This window comes from Carlito syrichta, unplaced genomic scaffold (assembly GCF_000164805.1).
Source record: "Carlito syrichta isolate Samal-C Ts95f unplaced genomic scaffold, Tarsius_syrichta-2.0.1 Scaffold308813, whole genome shotgun sequence".
In the NCBI taxonomy this organism is placed as follows: domain Eukaryota; kingdom Metazoa; phylum Chordata; class Mammalia; order Primates; family Tarsiidae; genus Carlito; species Carlito syrichta.
In genome coordinates, this window is record NW_007252909.1 from 140,582 (window position 1) to 144,079 (window position 3,498).

Consider the following 3,498-nt stretch of genomic DNA (forward strand, 5'->3'; position numbering starts at 1 on the left):
TATGACACTATTCTAATAACTGGTTCATTCCTTCTACCTCTTCTGCCATTTTTTCCCAGCCTCTTTTGCTAGCTCTTTTTCTTTTCTTTTTTTGGAATTTTTAAAAGTTTATTTACTTTGAGGTTACCAACTAAAAAAATGGCCTGAGTTCAGTGCATTACAAAGAAAATGGACAGAATGTGGCAGTATAAATTTGTCTCTACATTTACATACTGGAAAAAGAAGCAAGTTTAGAACGTCACTAAAAAAGTTTTTAACTTTAACATTGTAAACAAAATGGAAAGTTGAGAACTGACAAATGGGAGACATAAGGAAATACAAAGTCTTGAGTCTTAACTCTCACCAAAACAAAAATGACAATCTTGGCAACAGCCCCTAATCCACCTCCTCAATGGTGGGGCCAGACCCAGAACTCCCCTTGGGGACCTGAGCCCCGAAACCGCCAGGCCTGGGGCCACCTGTGCCCTGGTACAGTCCGCTGATGATGGGGTTACACACCTGCTCCAGCTCCTTCCTCTTGTGCTTAAACTTGTCCTTCTCAGCCAGGGTGTTGGCGTTCAGCCAGGAAATGACCTCCTGGCACTTGTCCAGCACCTTCTTCTTGTTGGCCTCACTGATCTTGCCCTTGAGCCCCTCATCCTCCACTGCGCTCTTCATGTTGAAGGCGTACGACTCCAGGCATTCTTGGCCGACACCCTCTCGCGCTGCACCTCGTCCTCCGCTTTGTACTTCTCCGCCTCCTGCGCCATGTGCTCGATATCCTCCTTGCTCAGGTGGCCCTTGTCGTTGGTGATGGTGATCTTGTTGGCCTTGCCTGTGCTCTTGTTCATGGCCGTAATGTTCAGGATGCCATTGGCATCGATGTCAAAGGTCACCTCGATCTGGGGCCAGAGGGATGCTGCTTAGCTCGAAGCACCCCAGCAGGTTGTTGTCCTTCGTCATGGCCCTCTCGCCCTCGTACACCTGGATCAGCATGCCGGACTGGTTGTCGGAGTAAGTGGTGAAGATCTACGTCTGCTTGGTGGGGATGGTGTAGTTGCCCTTGATTAGGGCGGTCATCATGCCCCTGGTCATCACGTCTCCAGCCCCAGCGACAGGGGAGCCATGTCCACCAGCAGCAGGTCCTGCACGTTCTTGGACTTGTCCCCCACCAGGATGGCTGCCTGCACTGCCACCCCGTAGGCCACTGGCTTGTCAGGGTTGATGCTCTTGTTGAGGTCGCACCCGTTGAAAAAGTCCTACAGCAGCTTCTGCACCTTGGGGATGCGGGTGGAGTCCCCCACCAGGACCAGGTCGTGGATCTGGGCTTTGTCCAGCTTGGACCTTCTCCACAGGCTCCAGGGTGCCCCGGAACAGGTTGGAGCACAGTGCCTTGAACCTCGCCCTAGTGATGAATGTGTAGAAGTCTATGTCCTCGAACAGGGAGTTGATCTCCAGGCTGGCCTGGGTGCTGGATGACAGGGTCTTCTTGGCCCTCTCACAGGCAATGTGCAGTTGTCTCATGGCCTGCTTGTTCTGGCTGATGTCCTTCTTGTGCGTCCTCTTGAACTCCTCCATGAAGTGGCTCACCAGCCGGTTGTCGAAGTCCTCCCCACCCAGATAGGTGTCCCCAGCCGTGGCCTTCACCTCGAAGATGCTGTCGTCGATCGTCAGGATGGACACGTCAAAGGTGCCCCTGCCCAGGTCAAAGATGAGCACATTGCACTCCCCCTCGCCAGTTCTGTCTAGCCGTAGGTGATGGCGGTGGCCGTGGGCTTGTTGATGATCTGCAGCACGTTGAGCCCCGCGATCACCCCTGCATCCTTGGTGGCCTGGCGCTGCGAGTCGTTGAAGTAGGCCAGCATGGTGATCACGGCATTGGTCACCGGGTAGCCCAGGTACGCCTCAGCGATCTCCTTCATCTTGGTCAGCATCATAGACGAGATCTCCTCGGGGAGAACGCCTTGGTCTCCCCCTTGTAGCTCACCTGCACCTTGGGCTTGTCAGCGTCGTTGATCACCCGGAAAGGCCAGTGCTTCATGTCCGACTGTACCACCGGGTCCCCAAACTTGCGGCCGATCAACCGCTTTGCATCAAATACGGTGTTCTGCGGGTTCAGCGCCACCTGGTCTTGGCTGCATCCCTGATGAGCTGCTCGGTGTCCGTGAAGGCCACGTAGCTGGGTGTGGTGCGGTTGCCCTGGTTGTTGGCAATGATCTCCACCTTGCTGTGCTGGAACACCCCCACCCAGGAGTAGGTGGTGCCCACGTCGATGCCGATCGCCGTGGTTTTGGCCATGTCGGTGCCCTGCTCTCTGGGTTCTGCTCTGAGACTCAGGCTGGAAAATAGCGGACAGGATTAGCAACAGGCGCTTGGTCCCTTCTGAGAGCTGGAAACTGAACTCACCAGAGTTGGTACCGTGCAGATTTGCCTTGGTACTGCCGCGTCTCACTCTCATGAAACAGAAGCTCTTTGGAGTCCTCCAGGGGTTTGCTGGTAGCTGTTTTTCAACTCAGCCTTTGTGTGTGAGATTTTCTCAAGGCTCAACCTTAAATCCTCTTATTTTCTCTCTGTAGGAGATCTCAGTCCCATTAGCTTTAAATAACATGTTCCAATGGTTCCCAATGTGTATCTCCATTTTTTTTTAATGCTAGTCACTTTGCCATTTCCACTCGGATGTCTCACAGGCATCTCAAATTTACATTTCAAACCGAACTCTTAATCCTCATTTCCAGCTGCCAAAGATGCTCAAGCTTCAGTACTCCCCCTTTCTATAAATGATACTTCTTTTTTTTTGAGTTGGAGTCTCATCCTGTTGCCCAGGCTGGAGTGCAGTGGCATGCTCATGGCCACCCCAGCATTGACCTGCTGGGCTCAGGTGATCCTTCCACCTCAGCCTTCCAAGTAGCCAGAACTAGTCAAGTGCTACCATGCCCTGCTAATTTTTGATTTATTGTAGAGACAGCGCTCACCAAGTTGCCCCTGGCTGGTCTTGGACCCTGCGGGCTCAGGCTATCCACTCACCTTGGCCTCCCAAAGTGCTGGGATTACAAGGCTGAGCCACTGAGTCTGGCCCGTAAATGACACTTCTGTCTACCTTGTTATATAAGTCAGTAACCTGAAGGGTCATCTTTGACACTTCCCTTTCCCTCCTCACATCCAGTCCATCATCAGTTTCTGTTGATAATCACTCCATAAATATTAATTGGTCAACTTTTCATCTCTGCCACTAAAACTACTGTAGCTAGTCCAAGCCATGCTCTTTCCAAGAACTTAAAATGCTTAATTAGTTTGCCTACTTCCATCCTTCCCCCTCACTCCAGTCAATTCTCCACACTGAAATAGGAGTTTTAAAATGCATATCTAGCCAGGTGCGGTGGCTCAAGCCTATAATTCCAGCATTTTGGGAGGCTGAGACGAGGATTGTCTGAGCCCGCGGGATCAAGACCAGCTTGGGCAACATAGTGAGACCTCGTCTCTACAATAAATCAAAAATTAGCTGGGCATGGTAGTGTGCAC

General features: G+C 51.8%; 1 pseudogene; it reads right to left on the bottom strand.

Moving 5' to 3' along the window:
* Positions 1 to 375: 375 nt before the first annotated feature.
* Positions 376 to 2,311, bottom strand: LOC103268293 (annotated as a pseudogene).
* Between the last annotated feature and the right edge of the window lie 1,187 nt (positions 2,312 to 3,498).